The following is a 14,384-nucleotide window of genomic DNA, read 5'->3' on the forward strand; positions in this document are numbered from 1 at the left end:
GAGGCGTGCGGCAGAGAGCACATGAACTCAAAATAAGAAGTCTGGCTGTTGCAGGTCTGCTAGCAATTTTGATTTGGACCACATGTTTGCATTTCTAGAATCGCTTAAGGCAAAAAGAAAACTCTCCTACAAGGCTGTGACAAAAAACTACAAATTTTACCCTTTGGTTAAATGTCAGCTCCTCGCTGTTATGACTGTTGATAAGTGTAGGGCAACAGTATAACATTTACCTGAACGCTATAGAGGGAAAAAGACAATCTCTGGTGATTTAATGTACAATTTTATCCCCTTTGACTTTAAAAAGCTGTTTAAATAAAGTGATGTTTAAGGGAGAAATTTCTTTTTGATGGGCTCCAGAGATGATCTGACATGTAACATGCCCTTATCATATAAATCTTCCAAAACAATAAAAACCATTTATCTCTGAAAATAAGAGGAGGTGATAAAATGGAAATGGTTATAGACACATTTTATAGGAATATCACCTTTTAGCTGGAACTTAAGCCATGCACGGCCTGTAGGGGAAGAGGGCACGCCTCAGATTCACTGCAGATGACACAGTGGCCTTAGAGAAAAGATTTATGAGAAGAGGAATACTAAAAATCCCCTGAGGAGTTACGGCATCCAATAAAAAACGTAAGCTTCTGGCAGCACTGGTGAACAATGAGAATCACCGTGACTTTACAGAAACGCTGAGCAGACTTAGTGCTTGAAAATCTGTAAGAGTAGCATTATGAGCTTTATAACTCTAATGTAAACTTCCAAGAGATGGTAGAGGTACAAGGTTATAGCATGAGAATATATTTTGCCATGGCATAAGTTTAAAAGTTTTAGAAGCTGGCAGGCTTTAACAATGCAGGCGACTGTAAAAAAGTTGAAATGTGCTCAAATGTAAATGTATATGGGCCCAAACTTACCTCAGACTTACACATAGACATACTTATTTCTCTGGAGGGATCCACACTGATTAAGAATTGATAGAGTTCACCTCCTACCTCCCACCCAAATATACATTTTCACAATTCACACCAAATCCCAGCAATACACGGTTTTCTTTTGACATGCTGATGTAGTCTCTGATTCTGATGCCACTCTGATATTTTCCTCATCACTTCTCTTTTTTAACAACAACAAAAAAAATCCACCAAGTAGAAAAATTAGTAAACCACTGCTTTGCTCTGCAAGGGGTAAAAATCAGGCAACGGGTGTCTTAAAATACATCAAATCCCCACCAGAATCTAAATGATTATCATTGTTATTCAACCCGCCAGTGTCACATGACTTATTTCTCAGAGTTTGTGTGTAAAAACTGTTGTTTGACAATTTCCGTTAACAGAAACAAACAAATTTACAAGAAGAAGTAGATAATGATGACTGTTTTAGTCAAACAATGATAGAATCACTTGTGTATATGTAACTAAGTGCAAGGGTGGATAATTCTAGCTTTAAAATAATCAGTCCTTTTTTAAAGGTTGAGTCAAAACTGTAACCAACCAACTAACCAACCAACTCCATCTCCCGTGGTGTCATCACCTGACTGTTTAGTGTCCACGATTCACGTTGCAGGGAGGCGTCCCAGCTTTGAGAGACTTTTCCAAAAGCCATTTCTGGGCATGTGCATGTCACTGGCATGAAGATAAGCATTGCACAGTCATCAGTTTTTGTGCCCGGCTGACCAACGATGCATGAAAATCTGCAAACCTTTTCATGAGATGTTGACCCGATGAAGGTGTATGAAAAGGCAGGTGCCAAAATCTGCACTAATAACCTAAAAAAATATTAAAAAGCTCTTATTTTGTGAGTGTTCTACGATTATATGCATTTAAACATTTTACACAGACTTATATTTATTCATGTTATAATAACGATCCCATTTATACACATGTACAGACTTGATTGTGAATATGTGAATGGGAATTCTGAGAAGGGATCCCTCAGTTTTCTTCATTGTATTTGTTTTGCTTTAGCGAAGGTTGGATCCACAAGATGGAGCTACCCCTGCATGGCAACACACCCACCTTTCTTAGCGCAGGACAAGGTTTTGTGTGGGAAGAATAGTGAGAGACACTGCAGCTCTGTCAGTCTTATTGGACAGCCCATGATGATTAACTGGAGTCTGAAAAGATGGCTTATTAACTGTCCTGGGAACGAACAATAACAGAGTGTGCTAAAATGACACAGAGCCTCACTTTCAGAAAAGTGACACTATACCACATCAATTAAAAAAGCCTAAAACAGAGTATTTATTGTACTCTTGCTTGTTTACTGACTTACCAGCTGCTGTCATCCATCTGTCTGAGTGAGTGCTCAGTGAAAGAGGCTGGTATTCAATTTATTTAGCCAAATTTCATATATTTCAGTGGAATGCAGTCAGATCACTTAACAACAAATTATTAGCTAATTAAGGATGTGCATTTCTGTTCCATTTTAGTAAAGTAAACGCTGGCAAATTTGTGTTGGGGGTGGGTATTTATGTTAATCACATATTTTTAATTTGCATCATCTCTTAAAACAGCAGATGTTCATATTTGTTTATAAATTAATGTCACCTTGCAGTCACTAAAAGCTGAATGTGACTTATCATACCATGTAGCTCTGTTCCACCGAGCTGATGAGTGAAGTCAGTGCTATAAGTTGCACAGTTTTCACAGCAGACATTGTGAAAAAGAAAAAGCCCAGGTGATAGATGTGTTTTCCTCTACTGTGCTGGAATAACTGTAATTCACTCACCTTTCTCTGGTTTTCTTCCACAGTGTCTGTTTTGTAGGTTTCTTCCTGTAAAAAGGGAATTTTTCCTTCCAACGTCGCCAACTGCTTGTTTAGAGGGAGTTGTCTGATTGGGGTTTTCTCTGTATTTTTGTGTTATTTCCTTACAATAAAGCGCCTTGAGGCAACTGTATGAATAAAATGACACCATATAAATAAAATAAAATTGAACTGAATAATTTGTGATATGTAATGTGTCATTAAAACTGGAGCCTTGCTGTGGCTAAACAGCAGGAAACTGTCTTTACTGTTTCATGAGGAACAAGTTTGCCTGTCTGTGCGGTTTAAGATTTACGTGGGCTTGCCCCTAAGTATCTGTTAGAGATGTTATAGCTTCATACTTCATGTCGAATGGCTGGGTCAGCTTATCAGCAGCTGTTAATAGTGCCAAGCACCAGACTGTCCTCTACTGCCAGTTGGTCCTTTGCAGTCACAGCTCTGAAACCTTTGAATAGCATTGAATAGCAGATCAGGTTTTCTGCTTTAATAACAGTTATCAAATCTCAAATCTCTCTTAAAACATATTTCCTCTTTAGCCTTTTCAGTTTAGCGTTATTCTTTGAATAGCATTGGTTGTTTTTATAACTATGTTTTCATTTTGCTTTTAATTATGCTTTATGTTTTTCTCATTTTGTTATCTCACTGTTTTGTAATTTCAGTTTTCCTAATTGTTTTATTGATTGTTGTGAAGCACTTCAGTCAGCGTTTGTTGTGCCATAAAAATCAATGTGACTTGACTCTTTTATATAGGACACATGCAGTCTGACCAATACTGCTGACGCACTCTTCACTTCAAAGTTGCTGCTAAAAAAGGCCAATACTTCTCAACAGTTTGATGGGTTGTACGTGTTCAATAATTCAGATTGTTTTCAAAATGAATGCTTTCGGTTTTTTGCAAGGTGCTTAATAATTAAGGTAATTCCCCCAAAGACCACAGAAATGCTTTATGGCTAATAATTAATGTCAAATATATTGTGCTAGACATGTGTGTGTTTGTTTTGGTGTGGTTTTCTTAGAAAGGTAATAGAAAACACAGAAAAATCAGTGCTTTGGCCTTTAGTCCACACATGAAAGATATTTTGAGGCACTAAAAGTTGAGCTTTTGAAAAACTTTGAGGCTGAAGAGTTTCAAAAACTCAATTTTTGTGTTTTTGTGTAAACAAATAAAACAAAGATTGTCTATTGCACTGCCAAAGGTATGCATCTTTCTCTTTTTGTTTCAGTGTCATTGTTAGTCTCAGGCTTGGTTGGCTCACATTTCCATACAGTTAAGGCTATAACAACGCCTGTTGCCTTGGCATGCTCTGTATGGGACCAGATAATTATTTTGTATATTCATGTGGTGGGAAATATTTTTCAAAACAGAACGCCTGTAAAGAGAAAAGTGGTAAACCCCCATTTTAAGAAATAAGCAAGTATGTGTGGCTGCAGACTTGTTCTCATCAGCTTCTAATCTTTCAGTTGAATTTTTTTTTCCCTTTTCTCCAGTTGTTTGTTCCTCGTGTATGACCTTTTGCTGTAGTTTGAACTTTGCCTTTTTGACTATTTGCTCTCATTGACAGCTCCCTCATGCATGAGCTCTGCCTGGATAAAAGGGTTTTGAATTTTGGTCTCTCTGCCTTCTCTGTGCTGTTGGTTTTGGTCTTCTGTGTCTTTTACATGAGTAGGTGTATTTTCAACTAGACCAGAAATCACTGGATCTTTGATTAAATTTAAGTGTGAAGACATTGATTCAAAAACTACAATACATGCCACCATCCTCAGTTCTCTTTCCTTTAATCAAAGCTTGCATAACATAGCATAGGCAAGACAATGGCTGCAATGTGTCTGGCATTGGAAACCCCCTCCAGATGAGAACAGTAGGTCTGTTCAGCTATTTATAAAGGATAGAAGTTCAGCTTCTAGTCTTAAGCTTTTAAACTCCAGGGTATTCACAATATTTATAACTTGTTGGTGTAAAAATTTAGGGCTCCAGTTTCAGAAATCATCTACAAATATAAATGAATAACCATTTTCCATCAAATGTAACATTAAAGAGAGTCAAGACTGCATACTAAAGGAGGGCTCTGGGAAAACAGTTCTCAGTGATTCATCAGTATATGAGTTTCTATTGATCCAGTAATATAGATATGGATGAATTTGCTTCTGACCGCCCCTTTTGTTTATTACACCCCTAAAAATTCCAGATGACCGTCTCAGTTTGAGAACGCTTTTTACATAATTCAAACATCTGGAGACCTTTGGCCTGCCCATAAAAATAAAAAAAGAAACCTTCCTTTTTAAATATGTTTTCAGTTTTGCTGATCTCCCCATCCACATCATCTTCAAGGTATCAGAACTGTTGTGGCTGCTATTTTTGACTGCTTCACAAAAGTCCTGTTCTTCCCACTGACCCTGTGTGATTTCAGCAAACATCATTTTCTGATTTAAACACATCTGAATTGTGTGGAGGCTCACAGTTGAATTCAGACCCACAGCTCTGATCACCAACGATTACTGAGCAGTTTGATTATTAGTCGACGGGGAGCTGGAGCCTGCGGTACCCCGTGGTGAAATTTGGGCTAAAGTTATCAGTGGAATTCAATTCAGCTCAGTTTTATTTATAATACATCAGTTCAAACAGTCAGACAGTCATCTTAAAAATCTTAAAATGCCACCAAACATCAGAAAGTACCAAACACAGCGATGTGATATGAGATCAAAACGTCCACAAGAGTTTCAAGGGTTCACCGAAAGATCAGGGAGTCACGCCATTGTCAAAAGCCCCACAACATAGCTATAAATAAAATATCAGTACCTGTCATGGTGTATTTTTAAGTTAACCACTGAAGGATATGAGATTTACAGCACAGGGGATTTGAGCTGTTGTGTCATTAACTGACTGTAGCACAGAATCTGAGCAGGCTACATCTAAACCTCAATAAATCGAATAAACCACAAGTTATGATTTTTAAATGTTAGATTACAAAAGTCACCTTCTCAATCAATGGGAAGAGATGGCTATTACTGGATGTGATACCACCAATGCATTATACATCAAGTATTATAGCACTTACTGACCACTCAAAGCACTCTACCATACAAACCACATTTATAGCACTCTAACCACAAAGACATGCAAGTTAGATTTAACATTTAAGGTAACATGGGTGTCTTTGGAGAAACTCAGTACAGCACAGACAGAACTGTATCCTTGATTTTCCTTGGGTTTCTGTGGATGCTTGGGGATTTGGGGAAAATTAATGATCCAAAAAGGTTATGATGAGGTTTCATGACACATCAGCTGTGGTGATGATCTACTGTGCAAACACTAAAGCTGTGATAGCACTGAGCTAACTTTTTGGCCAGGATGGAGAATCTGGATTCATTTTTCCAAAGAAGAGAGCTGTCACAAAAACAACTTTTTATCCAGTTCTGTCTGACATCCACAACATCCACTCGCAGTCAGTTTGAAGGGAGGCTCATTAAGAGTTAGAACTGAATTTATTTTAAAGTACCAATTATATTTTGATTAACTGTTTTTATTACAGTACAATCAACATAAATATTAAAAGGAGTTTTTATGTGTCAAACTCAGGATTTACAATAACTTGCACTAAGATTATTTTTGTCAGAAACTGTTTCAGCTTTTAGGTTTGAGCGACAAAACAGAGAAAACGTTTCCTCAGGACATTTTCATTCGATTTTTGCTTTTCACTGTCAAACCCATCAACTAACGGAAATCATTTATGTGAAAGGTTAACATTTCCTTATGTAAATGTTGGATCCAGCATTTAAAAATTAGGTTATTTTGTGAGGAATTATAATTATTATTGTTTTTTTGTCTGTCAGAGATGTGATATTTTTATTCTTGAGCTATTTTTATAGGCTAGTTACTTTCTGAATTACCTGTAAATATGTGTTTTAAATAAGAACCCAAACAGACATTAGCTGGGTAGTTTAATACCTTTTGAGATGTCACAGATACATACTCTGTATCACAGAGTTTCTTTTTCCAGTTTTGAGTGGCTAAATCCTAAATCCTTAAATACGGTCAAATCTGGTAGAAGCTTTTACAAAATAATAATGTCCTAAAGTACATATAATGGGACTAAATGTGAAATTGGTAAATGATTATAATGTGCTAATAGATTGTTAACGTAGAGGGGGTTGCAACATTTGCCACCAAATGTAGCAAGAAATGTAAAGTAGTTTGTTGACCCTCAGAGGCCACCAAACAGCCTGTTGGGCCATTTGCGTGTTAAAAACGATTTTGTAATATTTGAGCATTCACAGGGCATACAGGGATTCATGCAATAATTACATTTTTATGAAACCTGGAGTTTTTAAATGGAAAGGAATCACCTGCTAACACTTACCAGATCACCTAACCCATTTATGGTTATGGGTAGGGTTAAGTTTACAGTATATTGCTATGGATTTTTGTATATTTGGTACACTAGGTCCAAAAATCATGTCTGAGAGAACTTTCCAAGTTAAAATCTGTAGTTTTTGAAAATGTGCTTTTTTAGCATTTCGCTAAAACACAGCCGCACCTGTGATCTGGTAAATTCAATTAATAGCAGTGCTTTGTTCCACCTGCTTAAATCATGATACATACAAATGATATAATATGATATATCTGGGGTTTTTTTTATATACACAAACTTGTCTGCAGACCATTAGAGTATCGTGTCTACATACTACAAAATGCTTGGGAATGCTTCACTGAAACACTTCCAGTGATGTATGTACGGTCTTTCAAAGCTGCATTTTATCAGTTGCTTGTATAATTTCCCTTGGAAGTGTTATCCACATAGAATCCACTGACTTCTGCTGTCAATAGTCCATCCTGACTGTGAAGGGTCTGGTAAGTGTTATCTGACAATGGATAACTGACCACAAACGTATCATCCTTCATTTGTAAGTCATATCCAAGTTTTACAAATACCTATTTGTGAGTATGCAAGCATCTACTTAGGTTCAACTGAGGGTAAGCACAAGGCTGTGGAAATTCTTATTCCCTCCAGTTTGTTGAGGCTGTGTGGATCTGTCCAAGCAGATGTTACACTGCCTTTACTAATGGGCACCAGTCTTGTCCTCCAGGTGGACTCACTTCAACCTGTAGAATAATATAAGAATAATGACTCCTCTGTGTTGTCAGCAGATGTACATGTGCATGTCTGTCCACTCAGGACGAAGTGTCACAAATCTTTTGATCTGGTGAGTGTTGTCATATGCAATCCCAACAGATTTAAAAAAGACAAATAACTTCTGGAAAAGCTGTCCAAGTGCGCCATAGTGCTACCAAATAATGAGGTGATGCCACGCTCAGTAACAGCCTTTTCTACCCCTTACACTGGCTGCAATATCATGAGCAGGATTGCCCTGTTTTTTTTTTTTACAACTTTGAAATTTAATGCAGAGTTTATCTGTAAATTGTATAAATTGGCATTTGCAACTACCGCATAATCAGGTGTGAATGAACTCCCAAGTGTGAAAAATTAAGTATTCAAGGTTATATTCTTTCAACTGGACAGGAGGGTGCAAGACCTTTGGTTCTTGAACTGTTAGGGTGTTTTCACACCTGCGATGTTTAGGCTGTTTTAAATCAAACTCATTTTCTCTCTCAGTGCCGTTCACTCGTGCAGGTGTGAACACAATAATTGCACTCTGGTGCAGAGCAAAACAACTGTACCAAGGTGGTTGGAGGAGATTTGGAAGAGGCGGTCTCGGTCTGGTTTCTAATGAGCCGCAGTGCTGTTTGTTTATGGTGTGAACGTCAGACAATCTAAATCCAACCGAGAATCAATGTGTGATGTCATGGCTGCCATGTCCATCTTTTAGATATAGTCTTTTCAATAAACATCTCTCTGTCAAATAACTGGTTGTTTAAATATAAACATGACAAGAAAATATAATAAGAACTTTTTTCAGTTATAATTACTACTTTCAGCTAACCAGTTCAGTTTATTTAATGCAAGATGTGACAATCAGATGTGAGAATCTGCTGCAAGTTTCACTGTGTTGGTAAGTTTTTGCTTTTTGACCCCATTCCAGTAAGTTTTTGTTTTTGTTAGTAATATCAACAATGCACACCAGAGTCCTTCATTGTGATGAACACCAATCCCAAATATCGAATGTTAGGCTAAATTGCAGTCTCCCTGCGAAACACAAGCCATTAGAAGATGTTCCCCACAGTCAGGGAGTCACACAAAGCTACACATTCCCCGGAGGACATAATTATTTTTTGTTTCATCAGTTAGTACATCACTACTTTGTCTGTAATTTCTGTGGGAAGAATGAGAAAATGAAACTTGCTCTTTGGGTGTATTGACTCCCTCGATGAAACACAGAAATAATAAACAAGAAAAGTGAACATTGGACGTCATTAAACAGTGGGCTGCAGTGAAAATGGTGGGCAGGTGGATGTCTGGGGTTGTTTAAATGTGTTCTGGTAATTATTTCAACCTCAGGGATTGGTTGTATTTACATTCATTACAGAAATCTTGAGGGGAGAAGAGTCCACCTGGATGAACATGTTTATGGAACAAGGGCAACATTTCCAGATGGAAACACTGGCCCCAGTACTGTAATCTCTCAAGCAGTTATATTTCATATGTCTGATCAGAACTACTGGCTTTTCCAGATGGTATAAATACACCGGTGGATAAAGCAGTATATTTATGGTGTCCTTCTCTCATCTGTAAAGTTCATTAGTATTTACTTCCAGGTATTTGTTCATAAAGGTATAAAAATCCTGAAATGTACACCCTACATCATGTCCTGTAGCACGCATGCTGTATTTTTATAGCCTGCTCTAATTGAACTCAGATCACATGATTAGTTTTTTAGCAGCTTGGAGGTGCTGAAAACTGGCATGGACTCTACACTTAGTATCTAAAATGAAGTGGATCACTTTGTGGCTTTTTCAGCACTTGATTTCTTTGTTTTTAGTGTGAAACAAACAAATACACTGAATAATGTTAGGTCAAAGAAATTAATAGACTGGATATTTTCTCATTATGAGAATTTCTATCTCTTAGTTTATATTCTGAATGTTTTCATCACTCAGAAGCAGTTTTTGTACTTTGGAAGTTGCTGTAATATGTACACCTATGTAGTGTCCGCTTTATTAAGTGAAGTTCCATCTAAGGTAATCTGATACATCTGCTCCATCTACCTGTTTCTAATAACTCTGTATTAAAGGTGTTACAATAAACTGAATGTTGTAAACCGTGCATTTATGTGGCTGTAGCTCAGGAGGTGGAGCAGGTCATCATCTAATTGGACGGTTTGTCTTGGCTGCTACAGTCTGCATACCAAAGTCTTCTTGGGGATGATATTACAAATACTTTAATTTCTTTTAGTAAAAATGGTACAAGAACTAAAAGTTACTCTTACATACACGCACCAAAGTTTGAATCTTAACAAAGCACTTGCTTTGATGTACCAACAAGTGCTTGCATGAATGTTTGTGAATGGATGACTGAGGCTTGCTGTATTAGAGTAGAAAGCTGCTATACAAGAACCAGTCCATGCGGATAATGGATAATTGGAATTCTTGCAAAGGTGAAGCTAAATGACAAGGAGGAGCTACAGTGATAAAGTCAATCAGATTTCTTTACTAAAACAATATTGAATTAATTTGATTTATCTGAAAACATTCACATTTCACATTTCAGCCATTTTTTTTAAAGCAGCTGCTCAACAAGTGTTTACCAAAGTTTCTTACTCAGTTCTCAAAGTTTTTTCTCAAAGTTTTTTGAGAACTGAGGTCTCAAAGACTGCGCCTTCAGTAATCATAAATTACATAAAAATGGCATTCACGTGTCAATTTATTTAAAAAATTAAACAATCAAAATATATTAAAGATTATCCGGTGGTGGTGTTGGTGATTGTGGGGTAATAAAAGCTTCTAGAGACACGACCTCATTGTTTCTAAAATCAGACTCCAGCCTGAACTTTTTTACAACTTTATTATGCAGACATAATGGGAAACTGCTGTGTATGGAGATCAGACTGGAGGAGGTGTCGTAGCATAATGTCATGGCGGTATCATAAAGCTGAGCTGAGAATTGTCACTTATGCCCATGTATCCCATCAGCTCAGATCTAATTAGTGTCTCCACTGATTTGCATGTGTGTCAAATTAGATACACTTTTATGTTTTTTGAGTAAAACACGGCATCTGTCGGCACAGGCAATGGCTGATTGGCTGACTCTGTGATTAGACATCAGTTTTGCCCATTAAAGTGTCTCCAGCGTGTTCTCATTGTCGACACAAAACCTTGACCATGGTTTGACAAAAGCCAAGTTGCAGTTTTGTCACACTGTGCAGCAGCAGCAGGAAAAATTTGTTCTCTGTATGAAAGATTAGTTATCTGTACCATTGCTGATGCCAGTGGTAATAAAATGTTGCTTTGTGGCAGAGCAGAAAGGCAACCCTGCTGCCAACTCCAATGGTTTCACCCCACCCGCCGCCCCCTCCCTCTTTGGAGCGGATCCGAAGAGAGAAAAAGTAATCTGATCATGTCCAATAGGGGCAAATGCTGCATTAGTCAACTGTGCCATAATCTCAAGCTTCTGCCTCTAAGCGAACATAAATTTCCCATTCTTTCTGTGTTCACCAGATGACATCTATGCGGTTTTTAGTCATATTCTCGTCTTTGTATCGTCATGCAGACACAAGATACTCACCTCACTGCAGAAGAACACATGGTTTAGCTCTCTGAGTGCAGGTCTTTAAAGTGTGGGCATCAGGAGATCTAAGATGATCCTACAGTTACTGATAATAATATAGAGCGTGTGAAGTCTGTTTAAAATTGTTGCCAGTTGTGCTGCAAAGCCCCAGTGCACATCTGACTGGGTCTAGAACAACTCCACGCTACTTACAGATCAATTTTTAATAAACCAGTAAATTCAGTCAAATTAGATAAAAAAAATATTACAACAGCGGGGTGCTAAAGGCTTTAAATAGATTTTAGGTGTGTTGATTTAGGTTTCTGTAGCTCTTCTGGTTTAGAAGTTTTACAGTACGTGCACTTTTGAAGGATCTGATCTTTTGTTTTTTTTTTCTTTTTTGCATTTTACCATAAAATCTGACTACTTTGTAATATATATCAACTACCGTGTGAACTTTAACATCACCAGAGAGAAGAATAGGATGAAAAAAAAAGTAAAGTTTTCATATTGCCATTATTTCTGTTGACTCTTCAGGCGTTTTTGTTTAAAGCACATTTTACCTCAGTACTGCGTGAGAACTAAAGCATAATTATTTGTGTTTGACAATGATGGTTCATGCTGTTATGAAGTGGATTGTGGCAACATAATGTAGGTATTTATTTCCTGTCTCAAAGGGATATACCTGTGGGAGCAACATTTATTTTGATACATGTGGGCGTGAGATGTCACACATCGCTGGGCGACGACCTATGAGCATAACGCACAGCTTAATAAAAAAAACAAACTGTCAGAAAGTTTTGCAGCTATTTCTATAAACGGCACCACAAGGGTGCACTGACTTTTAATAATCTGCTGATACACCTTATCAAATCGGGTTCAGAATAGGCTACTGCAGCAGCACTTTTCTTCCTCGTAGTCCTCCGGCCCGCCAGGACATAAAGTTCCCTCAGCACTTCTGCTGATGTGGTGTAAAAGCTCGTCCGTATCCATAAGCTCTGTTTTTTCCTTTTGCATTATTTGCTCTTACCTTCCTCTATCCTAGCGTGCTGCACCTGTATCTAATTTTCTTTCCCTTCTATATAAACTCTTCCCTCGCCTACACCTTCATCCAGGTAATCTAGTTGTCTCTAAAGCATTCCAGCAGTGTTTCCTTCGTTTCAGGCTTCCCGTGTGTTTAGCCTTGTTTAGTGGGTTGTTTTGTCCTCTGCCTGTTCCTTCTGGTTTTGTTAGCCTGAATGGACCGATCACCTGTGTACCAAACCTTTCTACTCTTCAATGAAGAACAAGTTTGTAAACTGTTAGCTGGTCTCCTGAGTTGTGTCTTTGGCTCCTCTTTCTGTGCCTAACTGGTTGTCACATCCAGTTTGTGATGAGAATACTTTTGAGCTGTGATGCCGTTCGAAATGAGTCATTTCACAAACTACTCAGTAAGAAAAAAAAAGAAGAAGAAAAAAACCATCAACAGATTAAGACCAAAAGGAAGAGTGTTACTTCAAATGGAGTAATTGGACAGAAAAGAGAGCATACGGTGAGACTCAGAGCCTATAGGAAGCTGTCTGTGTGATTAATGACTTGAGGGGAGAGATTTCTTTCACTGTACTGTTCAAACTCTCAATGGGCCTTAAATGAGTGAAGTCTAAAGACACGATGTATCCTTACCAGGAATTGATATCATCCGAAGATTTATTTTTTCTGTAGCTTATCCATCATCATAAAAGCAGCATTGTGTATTTCCACTTTCCTACTTCCTCGTTTTTATTGAAGATATTGAGACTACAGTAAAAATCTGGATTGTGGCTATTTTTCTGAGATTTACTGGATTTTACCCCAGAGCCCTGGATTTACGGGAAAAACTACTTGCCCGTGACATTTGCTGCTTCAAGGGATTTGCAGCTAATGGGGATGCAGCTCGCGGGATGTAAAGCTGTCAAATCAGCTTTTTCCCAGCAATTAACAAACCACTGCAGCATCTCTCCCTGCTGTTGATTTGGCATCTGTGTTTGTGGTCTTTAAGGAATAAAGTCAATTTGCGAAGAAAAACTCTGTAATGGCTTGTGGTTCTCCGTCAGGCATTCAAAGAATATAATTAATTTTGCCTGATTTATAAACAAATAATGGAAAATTAAACACGCATATGTTGAATATGAAAAGTGGAGACTCCAGCTGACTGGCTACAAACAAGAAGATGTTTTAAAGAGATAAGCATCCAAAGCAGGTCCGTCATCTGAGAGATGCTCTTCGTGCACAGTATCTTTAAGTGCTTTCTGAAAAAAAAAAAAAAAAAAAAAAAAAATTAATGTGTTTGGCTAAAAATTCCCAAAGTCTGCTTTCTTCCTCCTGTACCATTTATCCTGTTGAAAAGTTACAATATGTTTTTTTGTAATTTCACTCCTTTGGCTGTCCTTGAGCTCTCTGCGCTGTTCGGAAGGTGAGTGGATTTGAGAGGTATAACAATGCAGAACTGCAGCAAAGTACAACAGCCCAGAGCACTTACAACAGACCACCTCCAGGTTTTGACTGGACTGTTGTCACGAGTGTCTCACCAAGAGAAATACGCTAGCAAAGCTCCTCTTCGAGGTATTTAAGAGGACATGCAAAGAGGCTGTCATGTTCTGCCAAGTGATTACAATGAATATGTTGCATAAAAGCACTAAAGTGAAGAAGGGCACAAATGGATAAACACGCCAGATTATGGATGTGGCAAAAGGTGAGGCTATCAGTTACAATCTTTACGGTAAAAGTATAAACTTTGTACAAACAGAACTTTCTTTGTTGCCTTTTAATTCTGTATAGTCATTCTCAGCAGTATCAACACCAAAACAGCTTTACATTTAAAAAGTAAAAGAGGTGTGTGGGCAGCAGGAAACCTGCAGGGTGGAAAATTATGCATTGTCGGACAGGATGCGCTTCAATCCGCCGTTCAGAAGCCAAGCGGGTAAGTTTCCTTATGAAAAT

The sequence above is a fragment of the Oreochromis aureus genome, linkage group 13, assembly GCF_013358895.1.
Source record: "Oreochromis aureus strain Israel breed Guangdong linkage group 13, ZZ_aureus, whole genome shotgun sequence".
Lineage (NCBI taxonomy): Eukaryota > Metazoa > Chordata > Actinopteri > Cichliformes > Cichlidae > Oreochromis > Oreochromis aureus.